Source organism: Coenobita brevimanus, chromosome 34, assembly GCF_032717465.1.
Source record: "Coenobita brevimanus isolate Jiangsu-jjx chromosome 34, ASM3271746v2, whole genome shotgun sequence".
In the NCBI taxonomy this organism is placed as follows: Eukaryota; Metazoa; Arthropoda; class Malacostraca; order Decapoda; family Coenobitidae; genus Coenobita; species Coenobita brevimanus.
The window spans coordinates 12,264,416-12,287,782 of NC_136987.1; the positions used below are offsets into that span (position 1 = coordinate 12,264,416).

The 23,367-nt window shown below is 40.6% G+C and overlaps 1 pseudogene; it reads right to left on the reverse strand.

Annotated features, from left to right (window-relative positions):
- Positions 1-1,147: 1,147 nt before the first annotated feature.
- LOC145396126 (5S ribosomal RNA) lies at positions 1,148-1,267 on the reverse strand (annotated as a pseudogene).
- Between the last annotated feature and the right edge of the window lie 22,100 nt (positions 1,268-23,367).

Genomic DNA, 23,367 nt, shown 5'->3' on the forward strand with positions numbered 1-23,367 from the left:
GATCCGCAAATCGAGACACGAAATGTGGTCACAATCACTTCTCACACTGCTCTGCTGTATATCTGCCCTTGCTAGCTGTCCCTCCCTAACTGGCTATGTTCTCACAGATGCCCTGTGGCTATTGTAGGAAGGGGGAAGAGCCTCTCCTCAACGGTTACAGAGGTGGGTACATAATAACTTTTGCTTAGTGATACAGTAAAGTCATGAATATATCTTTTCCATGTGATGTCACGAGTCATGTGACTTTTGTTTACAACGCCCTATTGGACGACAAATTATCGGAAATCGAGAGAGAAAGAATTGTAGATGCCACAATGGTATTCCACTGCTTTTCCTTCGGCTGTAAGACAAGGCAGAAAAATGGAAGTGGTGCACACTTCTACCAGTTTCCAGCCAATGAGGAAAGGCGACATAAGTGGATGGATGCCGTGAAGAGAGAGAATTGGCAACCGAAGGCCTACACCCGGCTCTGTAGCAAGCATTTCACATCAGGTGAGCCGATGCTTCGTGAGCAGATATGGGCATATTTATCATTCTCTGCAGCTGCAGATGTCATGGGATATCCTAATTATGATACTGTCACAGAGTACAAGACCCACATGGCCATGTTTGTGCTTGGGAAGAGGGAGGGTCCATGTCACAGGCCTTGTTTTGGTATTAGTGGAGAGTTTCACCCAAACGAAATTGGGCATAATCTATGTTCTCCATAGCAGTGATGATCAGGAGTGTTAGATGCGTAAGTAAAACTGATTAAATTACAGAATTACAGATTAGGTCATACTAAAGGTTAGGTTAGGTAAGTTTAGGTAAAATTATGTTAGGTTAGGTTATAACTTTTTATTTTTCAATGTTTTTCAGTGTGATTCATTTGAAACTAATATATGTGTGATGGTGGATCACTTTACTGGCAGTGCAGTACAGAATGCTATTGAACACTTCAGTGTAAAACTATAATATACCACTGTGAGTCTGTATGCTAATCTATGTTTCAGTTACAAATAAAGCATAATTACTTGTAGTTTTTCATTCATTCATTGCCCGACGCCATGTATCCCAAACGGGGTGGCCAAGGGCTTCGAGTTAATCGTTTTTACAGGGAGGGGCACTAATCCTCCACCAACCCCACTTGACACGTAGGGAGAACGTTATGCCACCAGCATCTGGTGTTCCCAGGCAGTCACCCATCCAAGTACTAACCAGACCCAACGTTGCTTAACTTCGCTGATCGGACGGGAAGCGGTGTACTCAACGTGGTATGCCGATTACTTGTAGTGCTATGTATTATTATCAGTTTTATTGCTCCACTGAAAGTCAAACTGCCAATACGTGCACCAGTTACATATACATTTTTCACTGAATACAAAAACTTTAATCACAATTGAGAGGATAAATTCTGTACTTATATCAACAGCCCTTTATATTTTATCTTTTCCCAGGTAGGTACTATGACTTTCTTGTTAATGTAAAATGTAATATCATTAAAAATATATTGTTGAAGTCTTTAAGTTTTATGTTGTGGTATTTATCAGCATGAAATAAATGACGTTAATTTAAATTCGTTCCAGTGTTATATTTCTAAATGTTAATTTGACGGATTTGATATAAACTGTCAATTATGCATTTTATGTTAAACAATTTTAAACATAAATATAGGCTGTGTGTATGTATCTGGGCCCATAATTACTGAAAATTCCCCCAAAAATAAATTTTAGGCAAATTTCCAGAATTACACATTACTCACACTGAAGCTTAAAATTTTCATTTTTGAATGTTTTTAGTGTGATTAATTTGAATCTAATATTCATTTCTGTTGGAAATTATTATTATTTTTTTTACACCAAACCAAGCTAATCCAACCAACCTAACCTAACCTAACTTAACCCAACTCAACCTAGGACCTAACCTGAAGATTAAGAAGAGAGCATAACTGCAGTAGGCCAATAGGCCCATGCTAGGCAGCTCCCACAAAAGTGTGACTTATCTTCCCTGCCTAAAATAGCCCATGCAGGCCCATGCCAGGCAGCTTTCACAGGAGTGTGACCAAAAGAAACACAAATTTTATATGCAACCTCCATCTGTCATATGCTTATCTAGCCTATGCTTGAAACTTTCTAGAAAAGGGGCAGCAACTACGTCACTGGGTAACCTATCCCATTCATCAACTACTCGATTCACAGTCAGTATACAATCCCTACCCCCTTGGCCCCCTGTAAAAGATTTACTGACTACCAAGACAGTTTCCATGTACTGCATGTCAATTGCAGCTACCTATATTTCACATACACAGTGTGAATGTCAGTTTACCTTGAGGGATGCCCCGATGAACTTTGTTGGGGTGTTCACCAAACAGTGATAGAGGTCGCCATATCTGAGATATGGTTTCGGTCCCCAGTCCCTGAAACTGGTGAGTTTCTCACAAGATATGGTGTAAGGATCCAGCCCCAAACACTGTATTTTGTTCCTATACACTCTCAATCCATAATCTCTGACCCACCTCAGTGGCAGTGAGTTTTAAATTAGGGGTCTTTCAAGACGCCATGTGAAGAGTGGCAACGTACAAAAGAACGCACACTACACTGAGGAGAGGTTCGACCAGCCTTGATTAACTGGGTGGGTCAGTTTATAAATACCTGTTGCTCATTCGCAACTATATTGAAAGAGTATATATTCAAGAAGCACACATATGTAGCCAAAAATAAAAGAAAAAAGAAATGTATGGTAATATAATCCTAGTATTTCTGAATAAGGATTCTCATGAAATCGTGAGGACGAACGGATGACATACGGAAACGGAGTTGATCTCAAAACCAGAGGGTGCAGCCAGACGACAGTGTGCACTGATCTCTTCTTACGGTAAGTTTGATTTTCACACATCTTACTCGTCTAGACAAAGATGTCATTGTTATGGAATAATGTAGAGATATATCATGCACGAATGTCAATAATGAGAAATATATTACGAAAATAATAATCTTACATTTCTTCCAGCTGCTCGTACTCACCTGTCTGCCGCTTGCCTTCGTATTCCTGTCACCTATCTACCCAAGAATTTGTAAGTTTTATTATATAGCTCAATATTCCTGTTTGCTGGATTATAAACACGCTTACATACAGTAGTAAACCCACAACTTTATATATTTATATATTACCGACCATATGCATTAATTGTGTTGGTAACTGAATGTAACAGCAAATATGACCCGAGGTGGATGGAAAGCTGATGACAGGGAGTGCTGGAGCGCCCGTTTCATCAGCCCTCAGGACTAGTTCCTGACCATCCCCCTTTGCTGAACTTTTCAGTGTCTCAGTTACACAGAGAGTAGGCCAGCATGCTCTCCAGTACAAATTTCTTAACTATCTACACCAAACTACATGCACAGTACACAATACACTTCCTTTTCAAAATTCAACAAAAATGGCGTCTGTTCACCAAGCCTCGGAGTCCCCAGAGGGGGGGGGGACCACAAATGCCCCCACCATCCGCCCCTCTCCCGGTGACGACACTGTCTGACTCTTTTCTTCTTCATTTCTGCAACATTCGCTGCCTTTCCTCTAACTTTCGCTCTGTTGAGCACCACCTCTCCTCCTCTAAACCTCACCTTCTTTTTCTAACGGAGACTCAGCTGTCTGAGGCAACTGACAGCAAACCCTTTTCTGTATCCTCCTACTTTCTCTATACTCATTTCAAAGCCAAAGTGGCTGTTGTGTATATATATACTCAATGACTTATCTTGCTCTCGTGTTCCTGAACTCGATTCTTCTGAATTCTCTATACTCTGGTTTCGGCTTTCCTGTCATTCTCTGACTAAATATATCTGTGCTGTTTACTTATCCCCTAATTCTACTGACTATCAGAAATTTTTTGACTATCTTACTTCTACGATGGAACACATTCTATCAATTTCTCCTTTCTCTGAAATCTCCATGCTAGGAGATTTCAATGTTCACCACCACCTTCGGCTCTCCTCTCCTTTCACAGATCCACCTGGTGAACAAGCCTTCATCTTTTCTATCCATAATGACCTAGAGCAGCTTGTACAGCACCCTACCCGTATCCCTGACCGCCGTGGAGAGAGCTCCAACATACTTGACCCCTTCCTCACAACTAATCCTTCTGCTTACTCTGTTAATCTTTTCTCTCCGTTTGGCTCCTCCGATCACAACCTTATTACCTTAACCTGTCCTATCACTCCGGTACGGCCTGTGGACCCTCCAGGGAAACGTCGTCTGTGGCATTTTGGAGCCACGGACTGGGAGGCCCTCAGGCAGTACTTCTTTGATTTTCCCTGGAATGATTATTGCTTCCATGGCCGGGAGCCATCTGAGTGTGCCTTGCGCATTACGGAGGTTATTCTCTCGGGCATGGAAGCATACATTCCTTTCTCATATCCTTTGACTGACGCAAGAAAGCCTTGGTTTAATCACGCTTGTTCTAATGCTGTCCGCAACAAGGAGAGGGCCTACAAAAGGTACCGGAGCCAACCCACCCCTGAATCACTTCATCTTTACGTTTCTGCCCGGAATCGTGCTAAGTCTGTTCTTCGCTCTACTAAAAATAATTTCATCCATACTAAATGCTCTCAACTCTCCAACTCGAATTCTTCCCGCTCCATCTGGCACCTTGCCAAAAATCTTTCTAACAGCTTTACCTCATCATCCTTCCCTCCTCTTTTCTACTCTGATGGTTCTGTAGCTATTTCTTCTACTGATAAAGCAGATCTCTTCGCACAGACTTTCTCCTCCAATTCCACCTTAGACGATTCCGGTGCTGTTCCTCCATCACTTCCCCCCTCTGACTTCCTCATGGTGACATTAAAATTTCTTCAGTTGATGTATTTTCTGCCATCACTGGCCTCAGTACTAACAAGGCATATGGGCCTGATGGAGTCCCTCCTGTTGTCCTCAAGAACTGTGCTTCTGTGCTTACACCCTGACTAGGCAAACTCTTTCGCCTTTGTCTGTCAACTTGTACCTTTCCTTCTTACTGGAAGTTTGCTCTCATTCAGCCAGTCCCAAAGAAGGATGACCACTCCCAACCCTCCAACTATCGTTCAATTGCTTTAACGTCCTGTATTTCAAAAGTTTTCGAGTCAATTCTTAATAGAAAAATTTTAAGGCATCTTTCCTATCACAACCTTCTTTCCGATCATCAGTACGGGTTCCGTCAGGGACGCTCCACTGGCGATCTTCTCACCTACCTTTCAGACTCCTGGTCATCCTCCTTTCGGGACTTTGGCGAAAGCTTTGCCATTACACTTGACATCTCAAAGGCTTTCGATCGAGTCTGGCATAAATCTTTAATTTCCAAACTGCCCTCCTACGGTTTCTATCCTTCTATCTGTGCCTTCATCGCTAGCTTCGTTTCTTGTCGTTCTATAGCCGCTGTTGTAGACGGCCATCGTTCTTCTTCTAGATCTATCAACAGTGGTGTTCCTCAGGGCCTGTCCTATCACCAACTCTCTTCCTTTTATTCATCAATGATCTTCTAAGCTGTACATCTAACCCTACCCACTCATACGCTGATGACTCCACCCTTCACCTTTCCATTCAGTTCCCGCAATGCCCATCTCAACAGTTACTGCAACAAACAAGGGATGAGGCTATGGCACACCTAATGTCTGACTTGGCTCGTATCTCTGACTGGGGTAAAAATAATATGGTTGTTTTTAATGCATCTAAGACTCAGTTCTTACACCTATGAACCCGACAAAATCTTCCACAGGTATACCCACTAATGTTTAATAATATTCAGCTTAATCTTGCATCATCCTTGAACATGCTTGGGGTTTCATTTACTCGGGACTTATCTTGGAAAGATCATATTACATCTCTTGTAAAATCTGCTTCCAAGAGATTGGGTGTGCTAAGCCGACTCTGCTCTTTCTTTACCCCTGCACAATTGTTGACTCTACAGTATACAGGGGTTTTATCTGCCCCTGCGTGGAGTACAACTCTCATGTGTGGGGAGGCTCCCCACATACATCTCTTCTCAATAGGGTGGAGTCAAAGGCTTTTCGTCTCATTAACTCCCCTCCTCTTACTGACTCCCTTCAACCTCTGTCTCCTCGCCGCACTGTTGCATCTTTATCTCTTTTCTATCACTACTTTAATGGTCACTGCTCCTCTGAACTGTCTGCTTGCATTCCTCCACCTCTACGACGGGCACGTAGCAACCGTCTGGCAGCAAACTCTCATCCCTTTTCTGTCCAACTCTCTAATGCAAGAGTTAACCGTTACTCCCAGTCTTTCATTTATGCAACAGGTCAGCTCTGGATCTGTCTCCCTCTGTCTGTATTTCCTGCTGCCTATGATCTCCAGTCTTTCAAACGCAGTGTGTCCATGCATCTCAAAATGATCGGATCTTGAATTTGGCTCTCTATTGTATTATGTTTTTCTCTTGGAGGGAACTGTTTGCGGGCTCATGGCCTTTGGTTCCTTCTTCCTCGCATAAAAAAAAAAAAAAACTATTCCATATTTTAATTTCAGCATCTTCTTTGTGGTGTGCTGGTGCTTCACTTCTCACTGCCTCTTTACCTGCGTGGCCGTTGGTCACCCCCAAGGTTTGTATGGTTAACTTCTAACGAGTGAAGTTGAGCGTGATTTTTTTTTTTTTCACCTTTAGGTCTATAGTAATATGTCTCTGTCTGACAATACACTACATTTTGGGCTTTTGTGAACTGCTTTGATGTGGGATGTTCTCTTGGTTTAATACATTGATTATAAAGGCACGAGGAAAGCAAGATATTGATGTTATATATATATATATATATATATATATATATATATATATATATATATATATATATATATATATATATATATATATATATTACCATCCACTCACTCGATGTAGTGCTACTCATGGGTGTCCACCCTTTCTTCTCCATCCTTCTTTCCTTCCATTCTCTTCTGTCTTTGTTTCCTTCATTCTATCCTTGTCCTGCCTACGGGTGACTTTACAATCCCTCATCTGTCTTTCTTTCCTTCATTCTTTCCACTTCCTTCAGCCCGTAGATGACTTTACCCTGAGTGACAAGATAAATGGTTTCCTGTGCACCAGGAAACCATTTACTACGCTGGGTGGTAACCATACAACCAAATTTTGTTGCCTGGTGGTTTAGTGGGTAATTATTGCTCTCCAGTCGGATTGAGCTGGTGAAGGTTTATATCCAGGGGGTGGTTAGGCTTGATTACTCATGTAATGCCACTCAGGGATGAGCGAGGCTGGTCACTCTCATCTTAAATGTCGGGAACAACTCCCTAGCCCCGAGCTCCCACGCTCCTCATGGGGCGATGCGGGATTGGATGATGGATATATATATATATATATATATATATATATATATATATATATATATATATATATATATATGCGGGTAAGGGGATGGGTCTGTTATGATGTGGCAGGGGTAAACCAGTTCTGATGTCGGGCCCTGGCCCTGCTGTGGATGTCACTGATTGCATTGCGCAGTTGACCTTTGTGCAGTGTGGTGCGGTGAGGATCTGTCCGTTCTCCCTTTGGGGCTAAGATGCGAATGAATGTGTTTGAATGGATGAGTAAATGTCTCGGCTACCTCCCTTTCCTTGGGGGAAGCAGCCTAGGTATATAGATACATAGATAGATAGATATAGATAGATAGACAGATAGATAGATAGATAGAGATAAAGAGATAGATAGATATGGATATAGATATATATATAGATATAGAGATATAGATAGATAGATAGATATGTATATACTGTAAATACATAGAAATAGAGATAGATAGATAGATAGAGAGAGATAGATAAATAGATATAGATATAGATAAATAGAGAGATATAGATATTTATAGACAGACATAGATAGATAGATAGAGATAGATATTGATCGATATAGACATAGACATATATATATATATATATATATATATATATATATATATATATATATATATATATATCCATTGCCAGACGCCATGTATCCCAAACGGGGTGGTCAAGGGTTCAGAGTTAATTGTTTTACAGGGAGGGGGCACTATACTGTATATATATATATTAATAATTATATATAGATAGATAGATAGATAGGTAGATATATATATATATATATATATATATATATATATATATATATATATATATAGATAGATACATAGATATATATAGATAGATAGATATAAATAGATATATATATATAGATTAATATATGTAAAAATATATATATATATATATATATATATATATATATATAGATAGATAGATGGATAGATAGATGATAGATAGATATATTTGGATATAAGTATATGTATATATATATATATATATATATATATAGAGAGAGAGAGAGAGAGAGATAAATATATATATAGATATATAAATATATATATAAATATATATATATAAATATATATTATATATATATATAAATATATATATATATATATATATATATATATATATATATATATATATATATATAGATAGATAGATAGATAGATTGATATATCTCTCTCTGTCTGTCTTTCTCTCTCTCTAGATATAGATATAGATAGAGATATAAATATATATAATTATCTATCTATCTATATACCTAGGCTGCTTCCCCCAAGGGAAGGGAGGTAGCCGAGACAGGACGACACACTCCCCATTTACTCATCCATTCAAACACATTCATTCGCATCTTTGCCCCAAAGGGGAGAACGGACAGATCCTCACCGCACCACACCGCACAAGGGTCAACTGCGCAATGCATTCTGTGACATCCACAGCAGGGCCCGACAGCAGAAGTGGTTTACCCCTGCCACATCATAACAGACCCATCCCCTTACCCGCACCTGACCTGACTAGCTGATCAGACCAAAATGCGGGAGAACATCCCCTCAGGGCTGCGTCATCACTTATTCATTCACAATTTCTCTCCATTTATTTCTGTCACGCACAGCCACTCTTCCTTGCTCAACAGACATCCCTCTCGCATCCAATGCTCTCTTCACGCTGTCCATCCATCCTATTCGTGGTCTTCCTCTCAGCCTTACACCTCTCACATCAGATCTAGTTATCTTTTTCACCAATCACTCATTATCCATTCTCTCCATATGCCCAAACCATCGCAACACCCTCTGCTCAATCTACCAGCCATCCCCCGAACAACTCCAGTTCTCCTTCGCACTTCATCATTTCGCATCCGATCCATCCGCGTCACTCCACACACACTCCTCAGACACCTCATCTCCATTACATTCAAACTTTTCGTCTCTGCTACACCCATATTCCCTGTTTCAGCCCCATATAACGCAGTCGGTACCACAACACCTTCTGTGAAAAATGTTGAGTAGGTCTGTTAAACAAATCGGGGCCCTTTTTCTGGGCATCAAAATGTGAGAAATGTTTAATGTACCCAAGTCGGTATCCCTGCCGGGACACCGCTATGCAAGAATTTTCTCGGTACACAACTCGTAGGTCGTCACTCTTCCCTAAAGTTGTCTAAGTAATTCAAACAAGTCTCATAGAGTTAGGTGAAACGTAAATTAAATTTAACTCACCTACAATACTATCTTCTATCTTATCTCTTCGCTAATCCCCCCTTGAATTGGCCAATTCGTAAAGGTTACTTAGCTATATGAAGAGGGAGTGATCGTTAACCGATGACGATGAGACTGCCTGGTATAGTTGCTTGGGGAAGCAAGCGTCCTTATGGTGTGTATGTACAACTATGCTAACTCCACGAGAGCTAGGAGCAGAGTCTTAACTCCACGAGGTCTGGGAGCAGAGTGAGTGAACGCGGCAAACCCCAACCCTTCATCGAATTGTGGGTTGCCAACTCTTATTTAATTACAGTACTAAATACAGTTAAATTACATCATGATATGTACAGGGTAAATCTAACAAATTAATCTTAGTTCCACTTAAACTAAAGTTAGACCAAATATTCCCTTTAACTATGTAAATATCTTAATTCCACATCTGCCTTAACAGGGGAATCTTTCCCTGCTTGCCACGTCACCTATCGCGCAGACGCAGCTTAGGTCAGTGGAAAATACCACATAATTACATGTATTTACAATGCATAGTTGTCCACGGGGGTTAAATGCAGTAGCATTTAATTTATCAATAACAAGAATTATTAAAGAGAACGTCGTTTCTGGGTTATTAAAACCGCTTGAATAATTAACAACAGTCTCTACGTCCTCTGCCTTTAACCAGGGATAACTATGATAAATTTAGAGAGCGCAACTGCTCTGGGGGAAAATATTTCCCACAGTTTTGTGTGCGGCGGAAAATGATACGTTGTATCATGTAATATGACCCTTAGCCAAGAGTTCCCTCCATAATTCTCGAGAACCCTGTGCTGCGGCCCTACTAGGTCGCGCCTCTTGACCCGTTTGATCTTCACCATTCTCTGAATCCGGAGTGGCTGCTAACTCAAGGGGTTCCAGTTTATCAATAGTTTTTATACTGGTATGTCCCCTGCATTTTATTTTTACGAGTCTCAGCACCCCTTCAGAATCTGGGTGTGTGGAGATCACTTTAGCTAATGGCCACTTGGATCTTGGCTGTTCAGTCTTCACTAAGACCACATCTCCTATGTTAATAACTGATTTGTTGCTGGCAGCTTGAGCTCCATAAAACCTCTCGCGTAGGCTCAAAAGATATTCTTCGCTACAATGTCTATTCCATGTATCCAGCACCCTTTTCAGACGTTGATATCCCTCCCGAAGGTGTTGTCCTAAATCATTAATTTCTATGTTAGGATCATCAACTTCTTCCTGGATATCCACACAAGGCATCGGATGGAGCTTCCTGCCATGTAACATGTGAGCCGGTGTTAAGGCCTCTAGCGAGTCGCTAGTGTCATCTTGATAAGTCAGAGGTCTATTATTAATCCTGGCTTCAATTTCAGTTATTACTGTTCTTAAATCTTCTCTCGTGATCTTAGTTCTATGTAATGTTTTCCTCAGGCAGTTCTTGACAATACCAATCATTCTTTCGGTAAATCCATTTTGCCATGGAGCTCTTGGAGCTGTGAACTGCCAAATACAATTTCGGATTCCCAGCGCCGACTTAACCTTTGGGTCGTTCATTAGGTTCAACATAAAGGTGTTGCTCCAACGAAATTAGTTCCGTTGTCGCTTATCAACTTGCCAGGACAAGACCTTCTAGCAGCAAATCTGCGAAAGACATTGAGGAATGTCTCAAAGCTTAGGTCTTCCGCTAGCTCTAGATGGACTGCCCTTGTGTACGCACAAGTAAATAAACAAATGTAAACTTTATGGGGTGTTTCCTCACCCATAACAGTTATAGCCCCTGTGTAGTCCACTCCTGTTATATGGAAGGGCCGACTTATGTTCACCCTATCCTTCGGTAGGGCTGGTGGTCCTGGGTAGATATAAGGTCGCTGCTCATACCTCCTACAAATGATGCAGTTTTTGAGATATTTTTTAATAACCTGTCTACCATTAGGAATCCAGTACCTTTCCCGAATTTGGGCTAAGGTCTGCGGTACACCTCCATGGAGAGTGGAATCATGGGCTTCCATTATAATAAGTTGTACAAAGCACCCACTCTTAGGTAATAAAATGGGATGTTTGGTTTGGATGGGCAAGTCAGCCTTTACCAATCGGCCTCGACATCTTATCAGACCCTTTCCGTCTAAGAACAAGCCTAAATTCTTCATCAGCTTATTCCCTTTTCCAGTGTCTTGGCCTAAAAGTTTATATATTTCCCCGTAAGAATTTCTTTGTACTCTTTTCAGCCAGTATTCTAGGGGATCTAATTTCTGAAACCCCACCTTCTTATTCAAAAATTCAACAACCAATTTAGTAGTATTTAGAAGTTGTCTTATTGATGAGAATCGGCTGATGTCAATTACTTCTGGCTCAGGTACCACAGGATCCAAGTTCACTACACTAACCTCGGCAATACTGTACTGTTTCTGTTCAGGCCAATCCTTAGTGAGTAACCATTTAGGACCTTTAAACCACAAGTAATCTTTGATCAGTCTCCTTACGGTCGAACCTCTCGAGAGCAGATCAGCTGGATTCTGTTTGGAGGACACATGCATGAATTTAAATATGGAAGACAGCTCTTTAATAGTCTTCACTCTATTATGGATGAAAGGAATTTTACTGTCTTCCTTCCCTATCCAGTAAAGACAAATCTCACTGTCAGTCCATATGTAAATGTCCTCAAACTGAGTATCAATAGTAATGGTTATATACCTGGCCAATTTAGTTCCTACTTCTATGGAAGCCAATTCCATTTGAGGTAGGGTTCTTTCTTTAATTGGCGCAACTCTGGCTTTGGACATTATAATCTTACTATCCTCTCCTGTTGCGCAATAAGCTACTGCTCCATAGGCCCTTTGAGAAGCATCACAAAATATGTGTAAGTGCGACTTCTCATTATTGTTTATTTTCCTGGGAATACATATGCTTGATGTAGTTGCAAACGCCTTTCTAATCTGTTCCCATTGTTCCACATATGTCTCACCCAATTCAGTGTCCCAGTCTAACTTTTCTCGCCAAGTCTCCTGTACTAAACATTTGCCCCTAATAACTATAGGACTGACAAATCCTAATGGGTCAAATAGCTTGGAAACCTGGCTTAACAAGGACCTCTTGGTGAGAGTGACGTCAGAGAACTTAATTGGTTTCAAACTCATTACATCAGCTGTTGTATCCCCGTTAAGACCTAACACATTTTGAATTTTGGGAATGTCAGTATGTGGATAGTCCTCTTGTATTTTATTCCTCAAAAGCGGTGAATTTGTATTCCAGCTCTGTAACGGCAAATTTGCCTTCCCACATTCGGAATTGGCTACTTCATAAGCCTTCAAAGCTTCCGACTCTGTATCAGCAACACCTTGCAAATTATCCATATAAAAAGCCTGCCCTATTTCTGGACATTTGGCATTTTCAAAATGATGCTTTAAAGTGTTGCAAAGTAGGAAAGGACTAGCACAAGAGCCAAAGAGCACCGATCGGAAACAGTAAGTTTTCAATGGACTATCCTCATTTTGAGGATCATGAGGCCAGAGGAATTTTGTAAATTTCCTATCCTCATCTCTCAGTCCTATTCTGAGAAAAGCCTTACTAATGTCTGCTGTGTAAGCATAAGGTTTCTCTCTAAATCTTAGTAACACATTCCCTAACTTCTCTGTTAGTGTAGGTCCTGAGTATAGGCAATCGTTCAAGCTAGCTGATCCCTTGGACGCTTTACTACTACAGTTGAATACTATCCTTATAGGAGTAGTTACTGAATCCTTGCTTACAGCATGATGTGGTAAGTAGTGTCCTTCTTTGTGGTTAACAGGGTATTTTACCTCTTCTATAAATTTATTCTTCAATTGATCCTTTATAATATTATCATATAGGGACAGATGTTCTGGTTTATCTCTCAACTTTCTTAGAAGAGAATTTAACCGAGCTTTAGCTGCCTGGTAATTTATTGGTAACTCCGAGTGGTTTAGTTTCCATGGTAATCCTACCCAATACTGTGCATCCTTAAATTCCACAGACTGATTATACAGATCCAATGTTATTTTATCTTCAGGGGTTGGTTCCTCAGAGTGTATACCTATACTGTCTAGGTCCCACAGTTTGTGTACAGGTTCAATTTTTTCATCCAACAAGTCATTTATCTGAGTAGGTTCTAATTCCGCACCTATTCTAGCTACCATCAATGACTGTGTGGGGGTAACAAAGACCGAGTCTACTAGTTTGGCCTTTCCTTTAACTTGTTTTGGAAAAGGCAACTGACCCATAATAAGGTTACCTGCTGGACTCTTGAACAACTGTACCTTATTCCTTTTGAAAGTCCTATGTAGGAATCTTCCACAATATTCAGAACCAATTATCATTTTTATAGGACTCACAGTATCTGATTCCACATTCCGTTTAGCCAACTTTATCCCTGAGCTTTGCAAATGATCAGAGGTTTCCTTCAATCCCTTTATGTATATACTTGTCTCCATAGTATCAAGCACAGCTGCTGTTATACGGCATTTATATCTGCCTAATTGTATTACAGGTCTAACTAAATCAAAAGGCTGAGCCTTCCTAGTTGTTAAGAATCCTGTAATGACTAGATTTACCTTGCCGATAACTGGTAACTTTAATATCTCCACAATGTCTGCAGAAATGAAGGTTTTCTGAGCACCCGTATCAAACAGGGTACATACCAATTGGTTTCTATTCTCAACCAATACTTTCACATATGCTATTGGTACTGCAGCTGGCATTACTAATGGAGCATTCCCTTTTGCAATTGTCATATTGACGCTTGCAGGTTTAGGAACCTCAATTTTCATCCTAGGGCATAAAGCACTATGATGATGATCTTTTTTGCATTTAAAGCAAATATTTAATTTAGTCTTACAGTCCGCGGCAGCATGTTCGGAGTTCATACAGATTATACAATACCCCAGTTCCTGAAGCTTCCCTACTCTAGAAGCATAATCAGGGTAGTGTTGACAAAATACACTGGAATGTTGCTCACCACAAAAGACACAAACTTTCCTGTCTTTTACCACGGAAGGTTTTACTTCCTTAATATCCTCAGCAGGTCTATTCCTTATCTTTAATACTTTATCCTCGGCCTTTGTGGAGCTAAGGAAAGTACCTATCTCTTCTTTAGGCACATACTTAGTCTTCTCTGACTTAACTTTCCCAATCAGTTGGTTAATGGGTTTTTTCTTTACTTCAGTCTTTTGTTTAACCTCAGTAGTGTTTAATGTTCCTTGCAAATGTTTACAGAGTTGCATCAAGCCTTCCTCAATCTCTTCACAGGAGAAATTATCCTTCTGGTACCTACCATACAAAGCATCCTTGGTTTTCGGTGGTAGCTTTAAGGACACAATTCTTGAAAGCACCCAATCTGATGTCTTAATATCTTCGTAAGTACCTAAGGCCCTTAATTTACAACTTATCGCAATTCTAAATGTTTGCAAGGAATCAAAATCGTGCCTAGGCGTGGGTAATTCTATTAGAGCCTTTACTAAATGATTTATAATTTGTTCCCTGTCTTCGTAATTTTGTCTAAGGATGGTCAAAGCCACTTCGTAGTTATTTTCTTCTACTGGTAATTCTTTTATCAGTTGATATGGTGTTCCCTTGACCTGTCCTAACAAATACGTAAGTTTGGTGACTTTAGGGAGATCTGTTCTATCGTGTACCAAATATTTGAACTGATCCCAGAAGGATTTCCAGTTCTGCTCTCCATCAAATTCCGGAAGCGTTATTTGTGGTAACACAGCTCTATTCTGCTGTGCCACAACTTGTGTTTCCGCGGCAGTGTCAGCTAATTCTGACTCTAGTGTCTTTACTACAGTTAAGTATTCTTCTAATTTGTCTTCAAACTTCGTAGTTTCTGACTCTAAGAGTTCCTTATTCTCAGCCTTTACTATAGCCGCTTCTAAAGTTACGTAACTCTCTTCATACTTACTCCATCGATCTTTCAGAATATTTAGGAGACTATTTATTCTCTCCTTGGACAGAGGTATTTGGTCCAGCGACTGGTTACAATCATTTATGGCTCTAGTTACCCATCCTGCCTTACTACTAGAAGATCTTTGCAATAAAGAAACAGACATGTTGACGGAGTTCTAATTTAATAATTTAATTATGAATTCCAACCACAATTTTACCTCAACTTAGTAATGATTTGATTATCTTAAATTTTGAAGAGGGTAGGGATTAAGTCCTCATTGTGCAAATTATACCCTCTCCCAATTTCGTAATATTCATTACAGCTCAGCTAATTATTTAATTTAATTTTGAGGAGTGTAGGGATTAGGTCTATACTTTCAACCTATTCCCCAGGGTTATTAAACCTCTAAGGTTTTATTTCATCCCCACACTCAATTGCCAAAACACCCATATTCCCCGAGCTCAGAATTAATTACCTCAATACTCCATAGGCCCACCCATAGCTTGTACAGCATAGAACTCTCCTTTCTTATGTTCTACATAATTTATAAATTTCTGCAGAACCACTTCCCTACCATGATGGTTCCAATGTATACCATCAGATTTCAACATTGCTTGGAAGGGCTTGGCATTAAAATGTATGAAATCTCTTCCCTTCCTGGCCCGTTGCAACTTCCGGTTTACCGCTCTGCTAACTAATTTATATGTTCCATAACAAACTGGAGAGCCATATGGCAGGTTCCTTGGCTCGAGGAGGGTTATGGCTACTGAGGATTTACAAGAGCCCTCTATGGCTCCTACCACAGCTAAAATATTCTCCACTACTTCATTGCAACCGAACGTAGTAGTAGCTATGCCCATTAAAAGCAACTTTAAACACATTCAGCGCCTCGGCACACATCGGTTTTCCTCACTCGGTCGGGGCACCAAAAATATGAAAAATGTTGAGTAGTTCTGTTAAACAAATCGGGGCCCTTTTTCTGGGCATCAAAATGTGAGAAATGTTTAATGTATCCAAGTCGGTATCCCTGCCGGGACACCGCTATGCAAGAATTTTCTCGGTACACAACTCGTAGGTCGTCACTCTTCCCTAAAGTTGTCTAAGTAATTCAAACAAGTCTCATAGAGTTAGGTGAAACGTAAATTAAATTTAACTCACCTACAATACTATCTTCTATATTATCTCTTCGCTAATCCCCCCTTGAATTGGCCAATTCTTAAAGGTTACTTAGCTATATGAAGAGGGAGTGATCGTTAACCAATGACGATGAGACTGCCTGGTATAGTTGCTTGGGGAAGCAAGCGTCCTTATGGTGTGTATGTACAACTATGCTAACTCCACGAGAGCTAGGAGCATAGTCTTAACTCCACAAGGTCTGGGAGCAGAGTGAGTGAACGCGGCAAACCCCAACCCTTCATCGAATTGTGGGTTGCCAACTCTTATTTAATTACAGTACTAAATACAGTTAAATTACATCATGATATGTACAGGGTAAATCTAACAAATTAATCTTAGTTCCACTTAAACTAAAGTTAGACCAAATATTCCCTTTAACTATGTAAATATCTTAATTCCACATCTACCTTAACAGGGGAATCTTTCCCTGCTTGCCACGTCACCTATCGCGCAGACGCAGCTTAGGTCAGTGGAAAATACCACATAATTACATGTATTTACATTGCATAGTTGTCCACGGGGGTTAAATGCAGTAGCATTTAATATATCAATAACAAGAATTATTAAAGAGAACGTCGTTTCTGGGTTATTAAAACCGCTTGAATAATTAACAACAGTCTCTACGTCCTCTGCCTTTAACCAGGGGTAACTATGATAAATTTAGAGAGCGCAACTGCTCTGGGGGAAAATATTTCCCAGACCTTCATTCAGCATTCTGTTTACATCCATTCAAAGTGAACGACATTTAAACCCTTTTTTCATTCCTCCCAGCACCTTTCCTACTTCATTTATTCTAAACTTCACTTCTGCATCTATTCTTCCATCCACAGCAACATGTGACCCTAGATATTTAAAACAATCTACCTCCTCAAGCAACTCACCATTCAAAATTATATTCATCCCTCTACCATCTATCAACCTCTTACACTTCATCACTTTACTCTTATTCTCATTTACTTTCAGTTTCCTCCTTTCACACACCCTTCCAAACTGTCTCAATCTCTCCTCTGAATCAGTCACCAGTGCAGTATCGTCTGCAAACAGGAGCTGCTTCAAATTCCACTCTCCACCATCAACATTCACCAGACTCAGACCTCCACCTAAAACTCTTGCATTCACCTCCCTTACAACACCATCCATGTAAATATTAAACAACCATGACAACATCACACATCCCTGTCGCAGCCCCACTCTCACAGGAAACCAATCACTCACAGCATTTCCCACTCTTACACACGCTCCACTATTTACATAAAAACTTTTCACACCTTTTAGTAATCTACCATCAAGTCCATACAATCTTAAAACCGTCCACAAAGCCTCCCTATTAATTCTATCATACGCTTTCTCTAAATCCATAAATGCCCAAAACACATCTTTGCCTTTCGCTAAATACTTTTCACACACTTGTCTCACAGCAAACACCTGATCAACGCATCCCCTCCCTCTCCTAAAGCCACACTGCTCACCACCAATCACTCCCTCTGTACCCTCTCTAACTCTCATAATTAACACTCTACCATACACCTTAAATACAACACTCAACAGACTTATACCCCTAAAGCTAGTACATTCATACTTATCACCCTTGCCTTTATACAACGGGACCACACAAGCACTTGCCCAGTCAATTGGCACCATACCTTTCTCAAAGCACACATTCAACAATCTTACTAACCAATCAACAATAGTCACTCCACCACCCTTCAGGCATTCCACAGCACACCCATCCATACCTGCAGCTTTCCCTGTTTTCATCTCCTTTACTGCCTTCTCCACTTCCTCCTTCGTGATCAAAGAATCATTTAACTCTCCCAACACATTTATTCCTTGCACCCTTCCATCCGCCACAATCTCAGCCACCCTTTCCTCCTCTACATTTAACAATCTTTCAAAATACTCCGCCCATCTCTTCCTTACTGCATCCATTTCAATTAATATCCTTCCATCCTCTGATTTTACTCGTTCTTCCTTTCCAGACTCTCCCTTTCACACACTTTTCACCTCCTTCCAGAACATTTTCTTATTCTGTTGAAAATTCTCTGTCAGCCGCCTAACCCACCTCTCATCTGCTGCCACTTTAGCATCACGCATATATATATATATATATATATATATATATATATATATATATATATATATATATTGTTACGGAACAGAGAAAGATAACGTATACTTTAAGTGAGAATACTAAGAGTCACTACTGTCCCGTAAAGTTCCAGGTTCAAAACAAAAGAGTTAGGTAAAATTACAAGTTAAAGTTTAATGCTCAAACTAACAACAAAACATTCAGGACTCATAAGGATAATGTAATGGCAAATAAACAGGTTAAATATATGGTTAACTGCAATAGCCTCTATTAACACGAAATTAGCAAGAGTAAATTTATCTAAGTCAGCCCTGATAAAATGAGATACCAGATAATACTCAGTGAATGCCAGATAAATTATTACAGATACAAACTATTATCAAAAATGACTGACAAAGAACCCTACATAAATTACAAACTTCACTAGGCCTACAAATTAAACTTATGCTATACAGTACAAGAACAAAATGCAACAACGGTTATACTCAAATTACACACAGCTGCTAGATGTTTGGAGATTTCTTGAGCACTCACAATAATAATATCTGTACAGGGGAGGACAGAGATGTGAACAAAATGAGGAGCAGATCTAAGTGGCCATGATGCAGAGACTGAGCTCATTATATAGGGGCCAGCAGAGCTTGATACAACTTGTAATAAGGACGCGCAAATGAAGCGATGGGGACAAACGGTCGACAATCCCGCACTGAATAACAGAAAGGACGACTTACTCTACTATAACGGTAGAAGGGGGGGACTGAGGCAGAACACGCTCGTGATCAAACATGCAGCAACTGTGCGTCAAAATTACACAAAGGATGATGAAATCATAGGCTATGTAACACCTCCCCAGAAAGAAAAAAGAAATTTACAAAGGAAATTTCTTATTACTCTAAAACAATCTGTCTAAAGTCTAGATAAGCAATCTGCAATAACATTTTCTTTCCCCTTGACATGTTGTATGTCTAATGAATACTCCTGAAGAAGTAGACTCCATCTTGTCAATCTCTGATTTTTATCTTTAAACTTACTAAGGAATTTCGGTGGGTTGTGATCGGTATAAATGACTATGGGGTCAAAGCCAGAACACAAATAAAATGAAAACTGCTGTAAACCCAAAATCAAGGCCAAAAGCTCTTTCTCAATAGTGGAGTAGTTCTTTTGAGGTGGAGTGAACTTCTTACTGTAATAAGATACAGGATGTTCAATACCCTGATCATCCTCTTGCAGCAAAACAGCCCCAGCTCCTCTTTCACTTGCATCAACAGCCATCTTAAAAGGCTTAGCAAAATTTGGAGTAGCGAGCACTGGCTGACTTAATAGAATAGCTTTAAGTTTGTTGAAAGAGGATTCACAGTTATCGGTCCAGACAAATTCAACTCCCTTTTTCAGTAGGTCTGTAAGTGGTGATACAAGAATAGAAAAGTTAAGAACAAATGTCCTGTAATAACCTACCATTCCCAAAAATCTTTGTAGCTCCTTCCCACTCTTAGGTCTGGGAAGATCACTTATAACCTGAACCTTAGCTCCTGGTGGGGCAACATGTCCATCACCAATTACATACCCAAGGTACTGAACTTTAGCTTGACCAAACTTACACTTTGATAAATTAGCTACAAGATTAGCCTGAACCAAATGCTCAAGAAATTTACTGACATGGCATAGGTGATCTTTCCAGTTGTCACTGAAGATTAATACATCATCAATATAAACAACACACCCTGCCAAACCCTCTGTTACAACATTCATGAGCTTCTGAAATGTGGCTGGTGCATTCTTCATACCATACGGCATTACAGAACATGCAAAAGCCTTTCCTAGTGTTACAAAACATGAGATCTCCCTAGCACGTTCAGTCATAGGTACTTGCCAGTATCCCCCCAACAAATCAAACTTACTTATGTACCTAGCCTTTCCGATCTTGTCTATGCAATCCTCCACACGAGGGAGAGGGTAAGTGTCTGTCCCAGTTATCTGATTAACACGTCTGTAGTCGATGCAAAGCCGCTGTGACCCACCTGGCTCAGGGACCAGAGTGACAGGAGAACTCCACTCGCTCTGACAGGGCTCAATCATCTTGTGGTCCAACAGGTAGCCAAGCTCCTTCTGGATGAGAGGAACTTTCACTGGGTTCACACGGTAAGGAGGCAATTTAATTGGCTTTGCGTCTCCAACACCGACATCATGCATCAACACGGTGGTTCTTCCTGGAGTGGCACGGAACACTTGCGGGCACCCCTGCAGTAATGCCGAAAACTCCTGCCCTTCCTTGGGTGGTAGATGAGAAAGCTTAGTCTGGAGATCATTCATGATATCAGGATTCTTCCCCAAACTATCACTCAGGCTCATACTGCATGGGAGAGCTTCACTTGCAGACTCGGGTGGAACAGCTACAGTGCAGACTGGATTATTTTCGTCCCGCCTGTGATATAACTTTAGCATGTTGATGTGACATAGTTGCTTGCTCTTTCTACGATCTGGTGTGGCGATGACATAGTTGACATCACTGAGTTTCTTCTCCACGAAATAAGGACCACTAAACTTGTCTTGAAGAGGTTGCCCATGAACTGGTAGCAGAATCAAAACCTGATCTCCTGGCTGAAAGTGGCGTAACCTGGACTTCTTATCATACCAAGTCTTCATCTTCTGAGCAGCTCCTAAATTCTCTCTCGCCAGCTGTAAGGCAGTGGACAGCCGTTCTTTGAACTTCATCACATACTCCAGCAGGTTGACGTCATATTCCTCCAACAGCCAGCATTCCTTGAGTAACTTAAGGGGTCCTCTTACTTCATGGCCAAACAGTAGTTCAAAAGGTGAGAAGCCCAGTGATTCATTTGGAGATTCTCTTGCGGCAAACACAACGAATGGAAGACCTTTATCCCAGTCTTTCTGATGTTCCAAACAGTATTTCTTGAGCATCGATTTGAGTGTCTGATGATATCTCTCCAACGCTCCTTGGGTCTGGGGATGGTAAGCTGAAGACGTGATCTGGGTGATGCCCAACTCTTTCAGAGACTGCTTGAAAACGTTTGACATGAAATTACTTCCCCGGTCGGACTGTACCTCCTTGGGCAGACCAAACTTTGTGAAGAACCCTAACATTTCCTTAACCACGTTCTTTGCTGACATGTTTCTAAGTGGAATGGCTTCAGGATAACGAGTAGCCATATCAATCATGGTCAACACATAAGAAAATCCTGAAGAAGTCTTAGGAAGAGGGCCCACAATATCCACCAACACACGGGTGAAAGGCGCCTCAAAAGGGGGAATGGGAACTAGAGGTGCAATCTTTTCGGTCTGATTACACTTCCCCACAACTTGACAGGTGTGACAAGACTTACAATACCAGGAAACATCTCTGAAGATACCTGGCCAGTAGAAGTGTGTCAAAATGCGTGCCACAGTCTTCCTCACTCCAAGGTGTCCTGCCAAACTGGAATCATGCGCCACTCTAATGATATCCTGCCTACAAACACGAGGGATGACAACTTGATGTACAACCTCCCATTCACAGTCGGCTGATGCTGTTGGGGGTCTCCACTTCCTCATAAGTACTCCTGACTTTACATAATAACAAGTAGAAGCACCGGCTGACTCTTCTTCACTGTAAGCAGAGTTAGCTAGACCTTTCAACTCAGGGTCAGCAACCTGCAACTCAACCAACTCTTGACGAGACAAATTATCAACACTACGGGGTACTGCCTCATTTGGTGAGTGGTCCAAATTAGCAAGAAAAGTGTCAGCTAGGATAACATCATCATCATCATTATCCTCTAAATCGCCAGTAACTTTAGACTTAGCCCTAGTGACAGCACATGCAGGGAACACATCAGGGACATCACAATCCTGGGCCGCAGCCACTGGCTCACTAGACAAATGAGGAGCTGGACACACTTGACTTCCACCAATATCATTTCCAAGTAAGAAAGTTACACCTGACATTGGGAGTGTCTCAACCAACCCAACCATAACGGAACCATTAACAAAACCAGACTCTAAATTCACTCTGCACAGAGGGACAGACAAGTAATTATTCCCTACACCTTGTAAGATTACAGTTTCATCAGAGGAATTAACATTAGAGCCTAGAACACTGGTCAGCATAAGGGATTTGCAAGCACCTGTATCACGATATATTTGAACTGATTTCCTGTCATTACTGTCCAGAGGACTGACAAAACCATCAGACTGGAAATTAGCACATGAACTCTTGAGAGTGTCACCCACGTTACTGCTCAAAAGAGGAGCTCCATCATGAGAATTTAAGTTACCCCTTAAAGCAGGTTCAGTTAACTCAGTTAAAGAATTCTGGGAACTCTCAAGAGTGGACACTAGACCAATTGACTGAATATTTAAAGACTCCTTTTTGTTCACATCACGCTGTCTCCTGAAACATCTCTCCGTAGTATGACCAAGCTTACTACAATAAGTACATTTACTTTTCTGAAATCTAGAGGTGAAGCTGGTATTTACTTCCTGAGAAACATCATCTTTATTCTCTTTCCTGTTACCTGTACTCTGAGTAGAGGCAACGTACTTACTCTCAGCTTTCCCTTTTTCTTTAGAATATCTCTTGTGAGTGAGAACATATTCATCAGCTAAAACTGCAGCATCAGACAAATTATCTATCCTTCTCTCATCAAGATATAGACTTACATCTTTATAAATACACCTCTTGAAGTCCTCCAACAAAA